A 21,227-nucleotide genomic window follows, 5' to 3' on the forward strand; every position below is an offset into this window, starting at 1 on the left:
AGCCCTAGGCGCGCCCCCAAGGGGCCTGCGGCTGCCCTAGGGTGCCAGCCTAGCCGGCGCCGCCTTCCATATTTGTGCATGGGGGGAAGGAAAGGGGGACTGGCTGCCTTAGGGCACCTCCCCCTTCCTTCCCTCTTTCCTTGGTGCGTGATCAGGGGTGGTGGGGTGCGCCAGCCCCCTTTGTGGGCTGGTGTGCTCCCTCTTTGGCTCATAAGGACCACCACTTACCGGTGGCCTTCCGGAGCCCCTTCCGGCACTCCAATAGATACCCGATACTTCCCGAAACCTTTCTGTTAACAAAATACTATCATCCTATATATCAATCTTTACCTATGGACCATTCTGGACCTCCTCATCATGTCTATGATCTCACCCGGGACTCTGAGCAACATTCATTCACTATTTCACACAACTCATATAATATTATATCGTCAACGAGTGTTAAGCGTGCGGACCCTACGGGTTCGAGAATGATGTAGACATGACCGAGATGCTTCTCTGGTCAATAACCAATACCAGGACCTGGATGCCCATATTAGTTCCTACATATTTTATGATGAACATTATCGGTCGAACCTTTATGACAACATACGTAGTTCCCTTTGTCTGTCGGTATGCTACTTGCACGAGATTCGATAGTCGGTATCTCCATACCTAGTTCAATCTCGTTACCGGCAAGTTTATTTACTCATTCCGTAATACGTCATCTTGTAACTAACTCCTTAGTCACTTTGCTTACAGTATTACCGAGAGGGCCCAGAGATACCTCTCTGATACACGGAGTGACAAATCCCAATCTCGATCCATGCCAACTCAACAGACACCTTCGGAGATACCTCTAGAGCATCTTTATGATCACCCAGTTACGTTGTGACATTTGATAGCACACAAGGCATTCCTCCGGTATACGGGAGTTGCATGATCTCATGGTCGAAGGAATATGTATTTGACATTAAGAAAGCAGTAACAATAAACTGAACAATCATATGCTAAGCTAACGGATGGGTCTTGTCCATCACATCATTCTCCTAATGATATGATCCCGTTATCAAGTGACAACACATATCTATGGTTAGGAAACCTTAACCATCTTTGATCAACGAGCTAGTCTAGTAGAGGCTCACAAGGGACGCGGTATTTGTTTATGTATCCACACATTTATTTAAGTTTCCGGTCAATACAATTCTAGCATGAATAATAAACCTTTATCATGATTAAGGAAATATAATAATAACCAATTTATCGTTGCCTCTAGGGCATATTTCCATTAGCGCTAGGGTAGTATTGAGATATTAATAGTGGAAAATCTGAAGGTTGTTCGGAGTCCCATATGGGATCCGGGACGTCACAAGTTGATCCAGAATGGTCCAGAGGTAAAGATTTATATATGGAAAGTTGTTGTCAAGGTTCTGGGAAAAAGTCTGTTGTATTCGGTATTGTACCGGGAAGCCACTGGAAGGTTCTAGAGGGTTCCGGAAGTCCTCGGAGGGTTCCACCACGTCCCATATAGTAGCATGGGTAGGGGGTGACCGGGCCTTAATGGGCCAGGGGCACCAGCCCCTACAAGGCCTATGCGCATGGGTAAAGGGAAACCCTAAGGGGGAGGGCCTCCACTTGGCTTAGAGGGCACCCCTCCCCCCTTGACCGCCACCCCTGCCTTGGTAGGGGGTCTAGGGCTGCCAAACCCCTCCCTCACCCCTATATATAGTGGGGAGGCACAGGGGCAACTATCCCTTCCGTGCTTGCCCCGTCTCCCTCTCGTTACTCATCATCCACGTTCCGTCAGTGCTTGGCGAAGCCCTGCCGGAGTTCCGCTACCACCACCACCACCACGCCGTCGTGATGGTTTAGATCTCATCGACCTCCTCTCCCTCACTTGCTAGATCAAGAAGGAGAGGACGTCGTAGAGCCGTACATGTGCTAAACTCAAAGGTGCCGTTCATTTGGCACTAGCTCAGACTGGATCGCTATTAAATCGTGAAGAGTATGACTACATCAACCGCGTTACAACGCTAACGCTTTCGGTCTACAAAGGGTATGTAGACACACTCCCCTCTCATAGCTATACATCTCCTAGATTGGACCCTGAGTGTTTTATAGGATTTTTTATTTTCATGCTTCGTTCTCCATCACATAAAACTCCTTATATCTTCCTCAAAACAACCACCATACCTACCTATCATGGAATTTCCATAGCCATTCTGAGATATATTGCCATGCAACTTCCACCGTTCCGTTAGTATGACACACATCATCATTGTCATATTGCTTTGCATGATCATATAGCTGACATAGTACTTGTGCCTCAGTCGCCGTTCATCATTTTTTATACATGTTACACTAGATCATTACAGATCCTGGTACACTGCCAAGGCATTCATATGGAGTCATATTTTGTTGTAGTATCGAGTTGTAATTTTGAGTTGTAAGTAAATAGAAGTGTGATGATCATCATTATTCATTACTAGAGCATTGACCCAAGTGAGGAAAAAAAGGCCAAAAAGAGCCCAGAAAAAAGAGGCCAAAAAGTGCCCACCAAAAAAATGAGAGAAAAAGATAGAAGGGGCAGTGTTATTATCTTTTTCCTCACTTGTGCTTCAAAGTAGTGCCATGTTTTCATATATGAAAGTGTGTTATATTGACTAGTGGGGGGTGAATAGGCGATTTTTACAAATTTGTCACTGAAGAATTTCTAGGTGAAGAAATTCCTAAGTAATGACACACTAGTAGCAGAATAAGTACTCAGGCATAAGCATAACAGAGCTGTAGCATAGTCATCATGATGAAATGAAAACAAGCACAGAGTACAAAAAGCATGATAACAGGATAAGCAGGCTAAAGTCTATGTGACTGTAGAAATTGGATTGAGGAAATAGAGAAATTCTTCAATCAAAGTCTTCAAACAGTGATGATCAGGATCATCAACACATGAATGAGGAAATGAAAGGGTTGAGGAAATAGAACCAGTTGGTTTGGTGAAGACAATGATTTGGTAGACCATTTGCAACTGCTGTGAAAGTTGTACGTCTGGTTGGAGCGGCTGAGTATTTAAACTCGAGGACACACAGTCCTCACCGTATTCTCCTTGAGCTAAAGTCACACAGACCTCGCCCAACACTCATGGTAAGTCCTCACAGGTGACTTCCAAACCTTCACAGACTTGGTGACTCGGTGATCCACAATTCCTCTTGGATGCTCAGACCATGACGCCTAACTGTCTGGAGGATACACAGTCCTCAAAGGTAACAACCATCGGTTCCACACAGGAACAATCTCTTCAGTGATGCTCGATAACTTTGGGTTTGTAGGTGTTTGGGTTTTGGTTTTGGGTTTTCCTCACTTGATTATTTTTGCTCAAAGTCCTCGGAGGATGGGATGCTCTCAATGACAAGTGTCGGTTTCTCGCGGAGCAGCCAACCAGCTAGTGGTTGAAGGGGGCGGCTATTTAGAACCTAGGGAGCAGCCCGACATGATAAGACATAAATGCCCTTCAATTGATATGACCGTTAGGTGGTAGGATATTTTGGACAGCTAGCGCGTAGCACAGCAACGGTCAGATTTTAGGTATCAAATTCCTCAGGGCTATCATGTTCCTCACTGTGTAGGCAATCCGCACTGGCGAATTCCTAACTCCTCAGTCAGAACAAATTCCTTAGAGACCAGAAGATTTTCGTCTCTGTCACTGAAGAAATTGACTAAGCTGATATGAGATTTCCAATGGCTTCACTCGAAAGGATTGGGTAGGTGTAGGATTTTGAGATGAGCATCACTTGTAAATCAGTTTCCTTAGTATTACCTCGACCCCCTTTAACAGTACGGTGTTTCCTATGACTCAAGAAAGATAAAATGAAACTATGAAAACAAAAGTCTTCATGCCTCATAATCATCGCATGAATATCCAAGTCTTCAATGTCACACCAATTTCTTCACTTTCAAAACATTCAGGAGAACCAAAGTCTTCAGCTGAGGACATACATTTTTAGGGGTCGACATTCATCATAAATATCAAACTCCTCATCGACTTATAGAGCATGTGTACACTCACAAACATATTAGTCCCTTAACCTATAAGTCTCCAATACACGAAAATCACTAAGGGGCACTAGATGCACTTATAATCTCCCCCTTTTTGGTGATTGATGACAAGTAGGTTAAGTTTTCAACGGGGATAAACATATTAATTGAAAGTGCTCGAAATTGAGGAATTTGATTGCAAGATATAGAAGAACTCCCCCTGAAGATGTGCATATGTGAGGAAATTTGTTTTTGATAGCAGATGCACATTGTAGAGTAATATCATGGAGATCTCCCATGGATCTTGTAATTCATACCCGCATTTAACATATCGAATGAAGAATTTGAAATGCATGATGAAATATGGTGACTGATGTAATTCAGCATCCGCGCATAACATATATGAGGAAATAACATGCAGAAAAACAGAGCAAAAGTATCTGGTCACCATCGGACTTAAGTTTACAACTCGATACAACAAATACTTTAGAAGAGCGAGAGTTGCAACTTAACAAAAAAACACCCATATATAGACCCGCTTTGTTAGGGATATAACTATTAGGTATGACCTGCCCGGGAGAGGCTGGGTTATACCTATGCCGATTCATCATATGAAGCCCACGAAGATATTTGAAGATGGCGGTTTAGTTAAGGGACCAAGGCCCAAAGGCGACTTAAGGCCTATAAGGGTGAACCGCCATATATATGTATGACTTGTGTTGTAAGGCATGAATAGATAGTCACCGATCCGGACACTGTTTATGAGCCGGCCGGGACTCTATGAGCCGCTGGGCATCGACCTGTATATATAAAGGGACGACCCAGCGGCGATTCAGGACAAGAAACAACAGATCGAAAGCTAGGTTAAGCGGATTCGCTCCCTAGTAATCAAGACATAAGCAATACCACCTCAAACTGGATTAGGCCTTTACCTTCACCACAAGGGGCCGAACCAGTATAAACTTCCATGTCCTTTGTCCCGTTTAACCCCTTTAGGCTTCCTAGTTGTGATGGCTCCACGACTAAGTCCTTTTGCTAGGACATCTGCCATGACCTTTCCACGACAGTTGGCGCCCACCATGGGGCCAGCGCACGGTGCCTTTGAGTTCTTAAAGGGCAACTTCGAAGGGCTCAAAGGATATGTTGTGGGCCGGATGACCAAGAGTCATCGTGGCAAGCTCTACATTGACGACGCTGGCTGGGGCCCCGAGGCCGGCTCAATTGAGTACGGGTACCGGGTCCCCTTCGGCGGAATTCATGTCTTCATCAGCAAGATTGGTGAGCTAGGCCCTGAGCCGGACATCTGCACCGACATCATCAAGACGGCTTAGCATGCAAGACCCGCTCGAGCTCAGCCCGCCGTGAAGCGTGCCTTTGTGGGATGCATCCATGGAGCAGAATTTGATGAAGGATCTATGTCTGGCGGTGAGATGGTCATCTACTCTAATGGCGAGTCGTCCACGGGTGAGACTGATTCGTTGTATCAACTGCAAGATGGCGGGCTTGGGGGCTATTCTGATGGCAACAGTAGTTCGGACGCCTATGAGCCGCCAAACAGAGTCGGGATCTTCATGGCTGGCACGCAACCTAGGCAAAACTCTACGGCTGCGGCAGCGATGACTTCCGGGTCAGCAGCGGTGATGGCAGCCAGGGCAGGAGCCCTGCACGCCCGCCGGCTCAAGTTTTGATGGCTTTACTGGATAAATTGACGGCTCTGTTAACCTCCACGGTCAGCCCGGCGAATCAAGCTCAGCTTGATGCAGAGGTGGCAAAGTTACGTGATGAGATAGCACTAGCCAAGGAAGACCTGGCGGCAGAGGATGTCAGGATAGCCGCAGAGTGGGCGCCTTTGGATGCTCAGGCCCAGCAGATTCAGTCGGAGGCTTTCCAGCTCATGATGGATCAGAACACGTCAAATGAGATCATGAGGAGAAGGCACCAGTCCTGTCTGCCTACGGTTTATGAGCCTAGAAACCTCTTCCGCACGCCCGATGCAGGGCCCAGTAACCCGCTAGAGATAAACCAGGCTGCAGTGCCTGGGGGCTGGGACGCCGGTTCAACCGCACGTGACGGAACCCCCTCGTCTGTATACTGCTCCACCTCAGCATGTACCGACACCATCCGGTCATTATTCTAATCCTTTGGAGAACATGATCGTTGCGGCGACACAATTGGTGGCTCTCTTGGTGGACGGCGACTCTCCAACGGCGTTGAAACACGAAGGGTCAGAGAGCTTCTTCAGATAGCCTTGGTGCAGCAGGAGGCGTATTCTTACAGTCGAGATAGGATCCACTTGACCCCTCGCCCAAGCCGGAGCCAAAGCTATAGCAGGCACATGGACTCACAGCCGTTTCAAGCAACGCCCAACACCGAGACCAGCCGCGTGGGCATGACCCGGCGCGTGATGTAGCCCTTAATTTGGTTGATCGGGACAGAATGCGTCAAGAAGCCAAGCAGGCGGCTCAGCGGGCAGCTTACCAGCCCCTTCCGGTTTATCCGACGACCTCGGTTGAGGCAGGTGTGACCTCTAGGTCTACAGGTGTGCCCTGTTTGGTGTCGGCTCTGCGTAATGAGCGTTTGCCCAAGGATTTCAAGGGGCCTCGAAAGGTTCCTAATTACACAGCTGACTTACCCCCTGAGGCATGGATTGAAAGTTATGAGATGGCCATGGAGCTACTGGAGGTCAGTGACGCTGCGTGTGCCAAATACTTCACCATGATGCTGGATGGAACGACCCGTACTTGGTTAAAAGGGCTGCCGGCTAACTCCATCGGGTCATGGACTGAGTTAAAAACCCGGTTCATTCAGAACTTTAAGGACACATGCAAGCAACCCATGTCGATTCTGGACTTGGCTACTTGCAAGCAAGAGGAAGGTGAACCAATGACCCATTGGGTGCACCGAGTCAAAGCTATCATACATTCATCTAATAACATGAACGCCGGCTCTGCGGTCTTAATGTTGAAGAAAAATTGCCGTTTTTTGCCTCTGAAACAGAAGCTAGGGCAGCTCAAGCGTGATTGTAATGATATGGGCCAGCTGATGGTGGCTCTAATCAAATATGCCGACTATGATAGTACCAAGGACCCTGAGGCTGACGACGAGAAGATAGGGAAGGGAAAAAGAACTGTAACGCCAAGGGTCAGCAGCCTAACCCGGCAAATCAGGGGGGCAACGATAAACGCAAGGCGGATGATAGCTAGGAGTTTGTGGCTAACACCAGTGCAGAGGGAAATAATGAACGTCGTAAGGGGAGGCCGCCTCCTTGGGCCGGTGGATCAGGTCCTACTCTTAAACAGTTGCTAAATAAGACCTGTCCAAAGCATGGCTCGCAGGAGAAGCCAGCTACTCACCTTTGGAAAGATTGTACAATTTTGAGGGCTTTTAAAAATTCTAACTCATTTGATGGCAATCATGAGCCGGGCGACAGCTCAGGCGGCGGCGGTTTCCATGGCCCGGGCTATGGAGGTGGCGGTTCTAATTCCAACTTCCAAGGCCCCCAAGGTAATCAGGGCGGTTTTAATCAAGGTAATCAGGGTGGTTACAATCAGCAATCCGTCCAGGGAGGTCAGCAACAGCAGCAATCCGGATATCAGAGCAATCCGAAGCAGTTGAATAGTGGGCACTATCATGTTTTCACCATAAGTTTATGCAAGCAGGACCAGAAGCTCTACAAGCGGGTCGTGAACACCGTAGAGCCGGCGGTTCCTCGTTACTTGCGATGGTCTGAGCAGCCCATTCTATGGAGTAGGGCGGATCACCCTCCCCGGGTTGACAATCCGGGTCACCTAGCCTTGGTGGTGGCACCCCAAGTTGGTGGGTACAAATTCATTGAAGTACTCATGGATGGAGGTACTAGCATCAACATCCTTTATTATGAGACTTTCTATCGCGTGGGGTTAACTGATAAAAGTCTTAAGACATCCAACACTATTTTCCATGGAGTGGTGCCTGGTAAGTCGGCGTACCCGGTGGGCAAGATTGAGCTGGAGGTGGCCTTTGGAGATGAGCATGATTCCAGGGCCGAGAAGTTAACCTTTGAAGTGGTCAAAATCAAGAGCCCGTACCACGCTCTGTTTGGACGACCGGCTTATGCCAAGTTCATGGAACGGCCGTGTTATGTCTATCTACAGCTTAAGATGCCGGGTTATAAAGGGACCATCACAGTGCATGGGAGTCGGAAGATAGCCCTGGAATGTGAGGAAGGCGATGCTGCTTATGCTGAGTCTGTCTGTGCAATAGAGGAATTGAAGTTTTGCAAGGACAATGTTGACCCGGGGGATATGACATCTTTGAAAAAGCCAACTACAGAGCATGATCCGATGATGAAGTTTAAGTCGTCCGATGACACCAAGCTGGTTGATTTTTTTCCTGGCGACTCATCCAAGCAGTTTAGTATTAGTGCTAATTTGGATCCGAAATAGGAAAGCGTGCTCATCGAGTTCATTCGTGAGAACCGGGACATCTTTGCATGGAAGCCTTCTGACATGCCAAGTGTACCGAGGGAACTTGCTGAGCACACCCTCAATATTGATCTGAAATTTAAGTCGGTCAAGCAATTCCTTCGACGTTTCAACGAGGAGAGGTGTAAGGCCATTGGTGAAGAAGTGGTCTGGCTCTTAGCGGCCGGGTTCATTGTCGAAGTTTTCATCCAAAGTGGTTGGCTAACCCGGTGCTAGTGCTTAAGAAGAATGGCACTTGGCGCATGTGTGTGGATTACACTGACTTAAACAAGGCTTGTCCGGTTGATCCTTTTGCTCTCCCTCGTATTGATCAAATCATTGATGCTACGACAGGTTGTGAGCGTTTGAACTTTTTGGATTCTTATTCTGGTTATCATCAGATCAAGATGGCAGTTAAGGACCAGGACAAGACAGCTTTCATTACTCCCTTTGGAACCTTCTGCTATGTGTCTATGCCTTTTGGGCTCAAGAGTGCCCAGGCGACTTATCAGCGATGTGTGCAGAATTGTCTTCACAGTCAGATTGGGCGCAATGTTCATGCTTATGTGGACGACATTGTGGTGAACTCCATAGAGAAGGAAACTCTGATAAATGATTTGAAACAAACCTTTGATAATCTCTGGGTCTACAAGATGATGCTTAACCCGACCAAGTGCGTTTTTGGTGTGCCAGCAGGCAAGCTTTTGGGTTTTCTGGTTTCTAACAGAGGCATTGAGGCTAACTCGGAGAAGATCAAGGCCATTGCCTCCTTGGCTAAGACGGCGTGTAACAATGATGTTCAGCGTCTAGCGGGTCATATTGCTGCCAAGCCAGTTCATAAGCCGGTTGGGTGAGAAGGCTATACCACTATATCAGATGATGAAGAAAATAGATAACTTCGTCTGGAGTGATGCTGCTAACGACGCGTTTAAGGACTTGAAGAGGCAGCTAGTTGCGCTGCCAGTTGTTGCTACTCCCATTGATAAGGAGCCATTATTGTTATATGTGGCTGCTAACACCAGTGCTGTCAGTGTGGCCATTGTGGTGGAGCGCAAGGAGGCTGGCAAGGAACATCCAGTTCAATGGTCGGTTTACTACATTAGTGAAGTGCTTATTGAGTCCAAGCAGAGATATCCCCATTGGCAGAAGCTCGTTTATGGGGTGTTCATGGTCAGCCGGAAGCTTAAGCAGTATTTTCTAGGTCACCCCATCACTGTGGTCAATTCTGCTCCATTAGGAGATATTATTCAAAATAGAGAGCCACAGGACGAGTCGCCAAGTGGGCCATTGAACTTGGGCTTCATGGTTTGAAGTATGTGCCTCGCACTGCTATCAAGTCTCAAGCACTGGTAGATTTCATCAACGACTAGACAGAGCTGCAGATGCCTGAAGAGAAGCCGGATAACACATATTGGACTATTCACTTTGGTGGGTCCAGGCAGTTGGAAGGCTCGGGGCTAGAGTTGTCTTGGCCTCCCCTCGAGGTGACAAGTTTTGTTATGTCCTAAGGTTGATGTTTCCCTGTACTAAAAATGCAGCTGAGTACGAAGCCTTTCTCCATGGTCTTCGGATGGCTAAGGAGATGAACTTAAGCCAGGTGAGATGTTTTGGCGACTCAGACTTGGTAGCTCAATAAGTTTCAGGCAAATGGGATTCCAAAGACCCGCTTATGGCGGCTTATCGCCGTGAGGTGGATGTCATTGCTGGACATTTCAAGGGTTATCAAGTGGAGCACATTGATCGCAGGAAAAATGAGGCGAATGATGTTTTAAGCCGGTTGGGATCTCAGCGTAAGCCAGTGCCACCTAACACTTTCATAGATGTTCTGCATAACCCTTCTATCAAGTTGCCTACAGAGGAAGATCTTGTTGTTCCTGACCCGGAAGCACAATTGGTGGCGGCTCTTCACGCTATCCCAGATTGGACAGTACCATATTTGGCTTACATGACCTGGGGCGAATTACCTAAGGATGAAACTTTTGCCAGGCAGATAACCCGGCGGTCTAAGTCAATGACAATTGCCAATGGCGAGTTACACCATCGTAGTGTCACTGGGGCGTTTCAGCGTTGTGTCTCTGCTGAGGAGGGCCGAGAGATTCTTCGTGAGATTCATGAAGGAGATTGGGGTCATCATGCTGGGTCGGGTCAAAGTCCCTCGTGGCCAAAGCTTTTCGTCATGGATTTTATTGGTTGATGGCTCACGCTGATGTACAGGATCTGGTTAGTAAATGTGATGGCTGCCAAAAAAATTCATGATGAGCTCATGTGCCGGCTCAAGAATTGAGGATGATTCCAATTACTTGGCCGTTTGCAGTCTGGGGGCTTGACATGGTTGGGCCTTTTAAAAGGTCCAAGGATAAAAAGACCCACCTCTTGGTGGCGGTTGACAAATTCACAAAGTGGGTTGAAGCATAACCGGACAGTAAATGTGACGTGGCAACGGCGGTTCAATTCATTAAAAAGGTGATTTTCCGTTTTGGCTTTCCCCACAGTATCATAACTGATAATGGAACTAACTTTTACAAAGGTGCTATGAAAGAGTTTTGTCAACATGAGCATATTCATCTTGATGTATCATCGGTAGCTCACCCTCAATCTAATGGTCAAGCTGAAAGAGCCAATCAAGAAATTTTGAGAGGCATCAAGCCCCGGCATATGGTTCCTTTGCAACGGACGCTGGGTTGTTGGGTGGAGGAGTTACCTTATGTGATATGGAGTATCAATACTACCCCCAATAGGTCTACGGGTTACACGCCTTTCTTCATGGTTTACGGAGCAGAGGCGGTTCTCCCTAGTGACATCCGTCATGACTCTCCTCGCGTGGCGGCTTACATTGAAGCTGATAATGAACAAGCACGTCAGGATGCACTTGACCTGTTGGATGAGAAGCGCGATCTTGCAGCAGCCCGTTCGGCAATTTATCAACAAGACCTGCATCGTAACCATAGTCGTAGGGTTAAGTCGAGAACCTTTCAGGAAGGTGATTTGGTGCGCCGGGTCATCCAGGATCAAACTGACATGCACAAGTTATCCCCACCTTGGGAAGGGCCCTTTGTGGTCAGCAAGAATTTGAACAACGGGTCATACTACCTTATCAATGTTCGAGAGCACAAAGACTCACGTAAGTCGTAGGAGGAGACCCGCCGGCCATGGAATATCGCTCATCTTCGGCCTTATTACACTTGAGCCACCGGCTCTTATGATGTACATATTTTTGACGATGTATATATTATGATGATTATAATAAAGCAGGGTCTCTGTTGTTTCATCTTCAACAAACATGTGTCTTCGTCGTCACAATTTCAAAGACCAATTGGGGGCAGGTCGTATTCGAATCATGCTATTAACCGCTTTTGGCCAGCTTCCTAGTTGTATTCGAACCATAGCCATAAACACTCAGATCATTTGGGGGCTGGATCCTATTCGAATCATAGCTTAACCCCTTTTGGTCCGCCTTACTGATCGTATTCGAATCAGAGTTGTTAAGAGATTCAAGGTCATTTGGGGGCTTCCTGTTCAAACATAGGTGTATTCACCAAAGAGAACATAGTTGTCGGTACCCTCTTGATCGGCGAAATGCCAACACTTCAAGGTCATTTGGGGGCTTCCTGTTCAAACATAGGTGTATTCACCAAAGAGAACATAGCCATCAGTACCCTCTTGATCGGTGCAATGCCAAACACTTCAAGGTCACTGGGGGGCTTCTTGATCGTATTCGAATCATAGCTGTCGGCACCCCTTTGATCGGTGCAATGCCAAAAACTATTACGGGGATTCCTGATTGTATTCGAATCATAGCTACTAGCCCTTTTGGTCCGGCTTCCTGGTCGTATTCGAACCATAGCCTCACTTTTTGACATTTGGCTTGATTTCTTGAAGTTTTTCCGGTTCTTCTTGATACTATCTTGCCTTTTGATTTAAAAGTAAATTTTGGTCATACAACCTTTACTATCATAAGCTCATATTTGAATCTTACCGTGGTTTTCATTACCCGGCTTAACACAAGAGGCGACAAGTCGCCCATACATGATGATATCCAGCACTTGGACTTATTGGCTTCTAAAAAGCTATAGGGTGCTCACCCTCACTCCACAGTACCGTAAACTGGCAGTGCAATTACATATCACAGGTATGATATCATTATCATGTTCCAATTAAGGTTCAACAAACCTTATCCAGAACTATTTAAGCATCAGTGGGTGCATACGAGATATTATGACCCGTCCTGCGTAAAACCGCCAAGGGATCTCTTTTGATTTACTTGTGTGCAGGATAAGGTTGAAATTTTTCTACACCACTCAAAAATCATAAGTCTCATGTGGCGGTTTAACAGTGTGGAGCATAACCCAAAACGTGCACGATGGCACGGCAGAGCAAAGTTGTTGCTACCCTATTACATGACTCCCAGAGTCCAAATGCTTAACTGTTTTTCAGAAGGCCATAAATATGAACCGCCGAGCGGATCAATCTTCTTGCTGGCCAGATGCTTCCGGGTCAACCCTCTCCGCTTATTTGTCATGTTCTACGTCCTGGAAGGTTGATGACGACCAGTCAATGTGATGCGGAGCATCCCTCGCTCATCCCCATGGACGCATCTACATCTCCTTCAACACCACGTGGACCCATGACTCGAGCCCGCTCTAAGGCTATCGAAGATAAGGTGAACTCACTCCTCTCCGAAATCCCTCTTTCTACTCACGAGACATGGCTACTACCTCAGACAGAAACTCTGTGTGTGATCAGGTACAACGCTGAAGAAGAAGCGACAGGCGTCAACTCTCTGCTCAGCCTGGAACCTGCCCGGAACCTGGCCCGGAACTTCCGGCCTGCCCGAAACTTCCGGCCTCCTTCGACATCGACCACCCCGGGCATGCCAACTTTCTGCTTAGCCCGGAACCTGCCCGGAACCTGGCCCGGAACTTCTGGCCCCCGGAACCTCCGGCCTGGCTCGGAACTTCTGGCCCCCGGAAGCCAGCCCTGCTTCACCTGTGCCAACTTTCGGCTTAGGCCGGACCCTGCCCGGAACCTCCGGCTCCCGGAACTTCCGGCCCTGCCTGCGCGCAGCCACTTGGGCCGAGGCCCGTGTACCCTTCCGCCTCATAGACTATATATACTCCTTCATCCCGTACGTTTTAGGGTTAGCATTGGATAGCTCATATTTGTGTGAGAGCCTTGCTCATCCACTTGGATACTTCTCCTCGGAGTTCAGGACCTCTTCGAAGAAGATCCCCCAAGCGGATTCAAGACCCCTTTCTAGGGAAGACCATCAAGACCTCCATACAGAGAAGAACGGTGCCTTTGTATCCTTGCCTTTGTTGATTGTGGACCATGTGTATCTCTTTGTGTTTGGTGATATAGCACTCGTGTGATTGATTCTATGTCGGTTTCGTGATTCTCTCGCGTTCTCCCCGTGTTTTCCCCTTTGTGCTTCTGTGTGTTCTTCATGAATCTCCGTAGGATCCTCTCCAAACGTGAAAGATCGTCCAACTAGGGTTTTGCCCTACATCATATGGTATCATGAGCCACGTTGATCACGTTTTTGGAGCCCCTACCCTTTGTTTTCTAGCTTGATTTTGTTGTTTTCGTCCTAATTCCGAAAATTCCCCACCAAAAATAGCCCCAATTTTTTTTTTGATTTGTTGGTGAGTTGAGATTTTGTTGGATTTGATCCATGGATTTGTTTTGTTTCGAGTGGATCTAGCTTCCCTGCCCTTCCTCCCTTCTAATTTCTTCTTTTTCCCTCGAATTTGGGTTTTTCCCAAGTTTTTCCGCCCAAATTCGCGATCCCGAAGTCTGTGTTCTTGGCAGATTCCCGACCCCCGGAACTTCCGGCCATCCCCGGAACTTCTGGACCCCGGAACTTCCGGCCTAGACTGAACGGTTGCACTTCTTCGACACTTTCGCTACTTCGGAAACTTCGATCTAGGTGCAGCGGCATCTTCGCCAACGTACTGAAGACCGTGCATTGCGTCCCCATCTACTATCGCATCCGTTTCAACATTCAACTGAAGCAAGGACGGTAACATCGACGACATCTTTGTCATACCTTGCAATTGCATTGATAACCCACATTGCCTCATTTTGCGTAGCTTACCTATCGAGACTAGCCATTGAGTATTGCAGGCAACGTGACTTGTGCACATTAGGGATCATACTCCATAAGCATACATACCATACCATAGTGGTGCATATCTTGGGATCCACTTGTGTGTCACAAAGTTGTCATAGCATACACAATTGCTATCTTGGTTCGTAAAGTTTTGCATAAGAAAAGAGCTCAAAGAGTGAAAGAGCCACCCAAGCTTTTAAGCAAAAGAGGAAAGATAAGCAAAGAGCTTATGAACAAGAACCATAGCATCATACTACATTTAGATTGTCATATTGGATCATCTTGGATCATTGCACCGAAATACCATACATATAGCATACTTGGGATAGAGATAGTTGCATTTTTGCCTAGTAGGTTGTGCACAAGTTTGCGTATCTGCCTATTGTGCAATCGTGCTAGCGTCTCTCTAGTATTGTGCAACAAGAGCATTTTCGTGGTTTCCACATCTTGGCTCACTTTTGGATTGCACAATCCCACTTATCTATTTGCGTGTGTGTTTCCGTGTACCCATACTTGCTTGGTCTACTTGTTGCATTTGCAAATTTGTGAACCTTTTCCAACATTATTGAAGCTCACTTACTATTGCATCAAATTTTGTGCCACCATCCTAACCAAGCTCCACCAAAAGCTTTTACGTGTGTAGGTGTGCGAACCGACAAGAATTGGTACCAAAAGTGCTATTTCATTGTCCGCATTGGAGTGAACTTGATTCATTTTCAACTTCGGTCAAGGTACATTTGGTACACGTTCTTTTCCTTCTACCACTCACATTTTGTTTGGAATGATGGATAGGCCAAGTTCTTCTACAAATCCACCTCTCATCAAGAACGGCAACGACATGTCATCATTCGTCACAAAGAGCCACCTCTTTGGTGCTCAAAGGGCGTTACACCTAGAGCAACAAGCTATGAGCGACCGCATCGACAACCTCACCATCGACTTGCGACTCTCCGAGCAACGTACAAGAGACTACTTCGACAACAAGTTTGACTCCCCCAAGCAAGAGAATGATGCAAGAATGGACGAGATCCGCGCCTTGATGAGGAACAGGCATCATTTCACTTCTTCACCCTCAAGACGGAGCCGCTCGAGTCGACACTCCGACGACACCTTCTCCGGCTCAAGTACACCGTCATCGACCATTCTTCGACGAGTCGCGCGTCAAGACCGACATGCATCTCGGAACCTGCTACATGACAAGCATTCCCAAGAGAAAGTTGATGAGCAAGTTCCTCGTCCTCAATCAAACCAAGTCGCTTTTGCTCAAGCTCAAGAACGGCAACGACTACGACGCCAAGAAGAAGAACAAGCGCGTCTACACCAAGAGGAACAAGACGCCGAGACTCAACATCTTCAAAACAACAACGAGAAGCGCAAGCTCTTGAGGCGCAACGTGCCCTTCAAGAATCAAGTCGAGCCATCGCCAACCGCAATCGCGAACGGCGCAATCAAGAGGAAGCTCTTCGAGAAGAAATCCAAGAGAGGAACTATCAACCGAATGTGCAACGTCAAGCTCCACAAGCTCCTCCACAAGCACGTCAAGCTCCTCCACAAGCTCGTCAAGATCCACCTCAACCTCAAGCTCAACAAGAGTAAGTTGATCATGGTCTTCATCCGCGACAAGAGCAACATGAGGATGACTATCCTCCACGTCAAGGGCGTCATCATCACCATCGCCAACAACACAATGAAGAGCAACGCTACAGAAAACTCAAATTCACAATGCCCAAGTTCAATGGAAGCAATGATCCCGAAGAATACCTCTCATGGGCATTGAAGGTCGACAAAATTTTCCGCTTGCACAACTATGAGGAAGAGAAGAAGATCGCTATGGCATCACTTGAGTTCCAAGACTATATGCTCATATGGTGGGAACAAATCCTTGAGCGCCGTGAAGCAAGAGGTGAACCACCTATCACCACTTGGGCTCAAATGAAGGAAGTCATGCGAGCACGTTTTGTGCCAACCTACTACAACCGCGATCTCTTCAAGAAGCTACAAATCCTCAAGCAAGGAACAAAGAGTGTTGAAGAATACTACAAGGAAATGGAGATTGCCATGATTCGAGCCAAGGTCACGGAAGATGATGAGCAAACAATGGCACGTTTCTTGTATGGTCTCAATCATCCCATCAAGAAGATTGCCGACTTCCAACCCTACTACAACCTCATTGAGCTCGTGCATCAAGCTACAAAAGCGGAACGTCAAGTGCAAGATGACTTCAAGTACGCGAAGTACTCATCCAAGACATACGGCTTCTCCAACATCCAAGCTTCAACAACTCCTCCAACATCTACGTCAACCAAACCTTCTCCAAGCAATGACGACAAGTCAAGTTACAAGAAAACTTCGTCAAGTTCAAGTCGTCTTCCTCCTAATACAAGCAACTTCAAGCCGCATGCTTCATCATCTACTCCAACCGATGAGACCGTCAAGACAAGCTCCTTCAAGTGTTTCACTTGCGGCGGCCGAGGCCACAAGTCCTATCAATGCATGAACAAGCGCACCATGATCCTCAACGAAGATGGCACATATGACTCCATGAGTGAAGAGGAGATGGAAGCCCTTGATCAAGTCGCCATGCACCAGCGCGTGAACGAGGATGAAGATGATCAAGTCTTTTGCGATGAGGATTCGAGCCCCGCTCTCGTTGTCTCCAAAGTCTTGACACTTCAACATCAACAAGAAGAAGACCAACGATGCCACATCTTCCACACTAAGGCCGGCATCAATGGAAGGTCCGTCAAGGTCATCATCGATGGAGGTAGTTGCCACAACTTGGCAAGTGAAGAACTATGCTCCAAGCTTCAATTGGTCAAGAGGAAGCACCCACGCCCCTACAAGGTTCAATGGCTAAGTGACTCCGACACTATACGAGTTGAGCATACGGTCCAAGTATCCTTCAAAATTGGTGCTTATGAAGACACTTTGGAGTGTGATGTGGTCCCAATGACAGTTTGCCACCTCCTTCTTGGTCGACCATGGTAATTCGACCGTGGTGTCATCCACAATGGGCGAACCAATCACTATAGCTTCAAGATGAAAGGGAAGGAGTATGTGCTACGACCTATGTCTCCTAGTCAAGTGATAGACGACAAGCAAGCCACCCACCATGGAGAGAAGAGTGAGAAAGTGACCCATCCAAAAGTGAGTGAGAGCCACAAGCCAAACTTGAGCGCCTCTTCACCTAGAGAGAAAAACCTCATCCTATTTGCCACCAAAAGTGAGATGAGAGAAGTGTGTGAGAACCCATCGAGTGTGATGCACTTTGTCCTTGTGTGCAAGGATGGAGAACCAAAAGCTAACACCATTCACGAGCTACCTTTGGTATTTCAATCTCTTTTGCAGGAATTTCAAGATGTTTTCCCCGATGAGCTACCTCCGGGTCTACCTCCTCTACGAGGCATTGAGCATCGAATTGACTTCATACCCGGAGCGCCACTTCCAAACAAAGCTCCATACCGTGCCAATCACGAAGAAACCAAGGAGATTCAACGGCAAGTACAACAACTAATCGACAACCGTCATGTACGTGAAAACTTAAGACCTTGTGCCGTTCCTGTTATACTTGTGCCTAAACCCGATGGAAGTTTCCATTTGTGTTCCGATTGTAGACCTATAAATGCTATCACCGTTCGCTATAGGCATCCCATTCCTCTCTTAGATGATATGCTTGATGAACTTAGTGGAGCCAACTTTTTCTCCAAAATTGATCCTAAAAGTGGCTATTATCAAATCCACATTCAAGAGGGTGATGAATGGAAAACTGCTTTCAAAACAAAATTTGGCTTATATGAGTGGTTAGTCATGCCTATGGGTTTATCGGAGGCTCCCAATACTTTTGTGCGTCTCATGCATCATGTACTTCGACCTTACATTGGAATCTTTGTTGTGGTCTATTTTGATGATATTCTTGTGTTTAGCAAAACCATGAAAGAGCATATTAATCATGTTAAATCTGTTTTACAAACCCTTCGCAAGGAAAGTCTTTATGCAAACATGAAAAAGTGCACATTTGGTGTTGACAAAGTGGTTTTCTTGGGTTTCGTTGTCTCTTACAAGGGTGTCCATGTTGATGAAACTAAAATTGAAGCAATTAAAACTTGTCCCCAACCCACCAATTTGCAACAAGTGCGAAGTTTTCTTGGTCTTGCAGGATTTTATCGTCGCTTTGTGAAAAACTTTAGCACTATTGCCGCCCCTTTGCATGATTTGAGTAAGAACAATACTCCTTTTGTTTGGGTAACTTTGCAATCAACCGCTTTTGATGAGCTTAAATCTTTGCTTACTCATGCTCCGATTCTTGCTTTGCCCAACTTTGATAAAACTTTCGAGGTTCATTGTGATGCAAGTGGTACCGGAATTGGCGGAGTTTTGATGCAAGAAAAGCGAGCCATTGCTTATTTTAGTGAAAAAATCTCCGGTGCTCAACTTAACTATCCCATCTATGACAAAGAATTGTATGCTTTAGTGCGTGTCCTACATGTTTGGGAACATTATCTTAGACCTCATGAGTTTGTCATCCATACCGATCATGAAACACTTAAGTACTTAAAAGGTCAAACTAAGTTGAACAAGCATCATGCCAAATGGAGTGAATTTATTGAATCTTTCCCATATGTGATCAAGAACATTAAGGATAAGGAAAATGTAGTTGCCGATGCACTTTCACGCATATGCACGCTTTTCAATAAACTTGAGTTGAATGTTATTGGCTTTGAGCACATAAAAGACTTGTATGCTAATGATCCATCTTTTGCACCTCATTATGTTGAATGTTTGATGCATACATCTTGGGAACAATATTACATCAAGGATGGTTATCTTATGAGAGCTAACAAACTATGCATTCCCGAGTCTTCTCTTCGTTTGCTCCTTTTGCAAGAGGCTCATGGAGGTGGACTCATGGGACACTTTGGATGCGACAAGACTTTCGCCACGCTCTCCAAGAACTACTTTTGGCCCAAGATGTTCCGCGATGTCTCACGCTTCACCACCCGATGCTCTACATGTCGCAAAGCTAAGTCTAAAGCTCAATCTCATGGTCTTTATATGCCTCTTCCTATTCCTTATCAACCATGGGAAGACATTAGTATGGATTTTGTACTTGGTTTGCCTCGAACTCAACATGGAAAGGATTCCGTGTTTGTCGTTGTGGACAGATTTTCTAAAATGGCACATTTCATTCCTTGCAACAAGATAGACGATGCTTCACATATTGCCAATCTATTTTGTAGGGAAATCCTGCGACTTCATGGAGTGCCAAAGACAATTGTCTTGGACCGCGACGTCAAGTTCTTGAGTTACTTTTGGAAGACACTATGCGCCAAGCTCGGCATCAAGCTATTGTTCTCTTCGGCATACCACCCTCAAACCGACGGCCAAACGAAGGTGACGAACCGTATCTCCACTCTACTTCGCGTGTTAGTCAAGAGGAACATCAAGGAGTGGGAAGAGTGCCTACCCATCGCCGAGTAGGCCTACAACCGTGCAAGACATTCGACGACCGGCAAGTCCCCCTTCGAGGTCGTCTACGGCTTCAACCCATTGTCTCCATTGGACATCCTACCGCTTCCTCTACAAGAGCGAACCAACCTCGACGCAAGTGCCCGTGCAAGCTACATCAAGAAGATGCATGAAGATACAAGGCACACCATCGAGCGAAAAACAGAACGACTAGCGACCAAGCTCAACGTCAACAAGCAACCCATGGTCTTCAACATTGGTGATCTAGTGTGGCTACACCTTCTCAAGGACCGCTTCCCCATCGAACGCAAGTCCAAGCTTCTCCCTTGAGCCGACGGACCTTTCAAGGTGCTAGCACACTACAACGACAATGCCTACAAGATTGACCTACCTCGAGACAAGTACAATGTGAGCGACATCTTCAACGTCAAGGACCTCGCACCTTACCATGGAGATGAAGTTTTTGATCCGAGGTCGGATCTCTCCCAAGGGGGAGGAGATGATGCGGAGCATCCCTCGCTCATCCCCATGGACGCATCTACATCTCCTTCAACACCACGTGGACCCATGACTCGAGCCCGCTCTAAGGCTATCGAAGATCAGGTGAACTCGCTCCTCTCCGAAATCCCTCTTTCTACTCATGAGACATGGATACTACCTCAGACGGAAACTCTGTGTGTGATCAAGTACAACGCTGAAGAAGAAGCGACAGGCGTCAACTCTCTACTCAGCCCAGAACCTGGCCCGGAACTTCCGGCCCCCGGAACTTCCGGCCTACCCGGAACTTCCGGCCTCCTTTGACATCGACCACCCCGGGCATGCCAACTTTCTGCTTAGCCCAGAACCTGCCCGGAACCTGGCCCGGAACTTCCGGCCCCCGGAACCTCCGGCCTGGCCCGGAACTTCCGGCCCCCGGAAGCCAGCCCTGCTTCACCTGTTGCAACTTTCGCCTTAGGCCAGACCCTGCCCGAAACCTCCGGCGCCTGGAACTTCCGGCCTGGCCCGGAACTTCTGGCCCTGCCTGCGCGCAGCCACTTGGGCCGAGGCCCGTGTACCCTTCCGCCCCGTAGACTATATATACTCCTTCATCCCGTACGTTTTAGGGTTAGCATTGGATAGCTCATATTTGTGTGAGAGCCTTGCTCGTCCACTTGGATACTTCTCCTCGAAGTTCAGGACCTCTTCGGAGAAGATCC

The sequence above is a fragment of the Triticum dicoccoides genome, chromosome 3B (assembly GCF_002162155.2).
Source record: "Triticum dicoccoides isolate Atlit2015 ecotype Zavitan chromosome 3B, WEW_v2.0, whole genome shotgun sequence".
NCBI classification, from domain to species: domain Eukaryota; kingdom Viridiplantae; phylum Streptophyta; class Magnoliopsida; order Poales; family Poaceae; genus Triticum; species Triticum dicoccoides.